Source organism: Penaeus monodon, chromosome 10, assembly GCF_015228065.2.
Source record: "Penaeus monodon isolate SGIC_2016 chromosome 10, NSTDA_Pmon_1, whole genome shotgun sequence".
Classification (NCBI taxonomy): domain Eukaryota; kingdom Metazoa; phylum Arthropoda; class Malacostraca; order Decapoda; family Penaeidae; genus Penaeus; species Penaeus monodon.
Window position 1 is genome coordinate 12923947 of NC_051395.1, and position 322 is coordinate 12924268.

Here is a 322-nt window from a genome sequence, read left to right on the forward strand (position 1 = left end):
CGCTCACGTGTGTTAGCGGTGCACGGCTGAATGTCACCGGTGTGCCACGCGTACTGGCGACAGTTGCAACTTCTCGCGCCTGGGCGGGGCGCGAACCGCCGACCCCTTGGATGAGAGGCCGACACATTACCACTGTACTAGCCCGGAGGCTATAAGACTAGAGATACATAGAGGTGTGTATATATATATGTACTAGGCGGTCAGGTCACGTCAGTAATCAGGTGTGCGACGACCTTGGCTAGTTCGTGGCTCCCTGTTGCAGTGTTAAAGTTGATAGTTGTGTGTATGAACGCCACGTCTACCATCTTCCATTGTCGAAGGG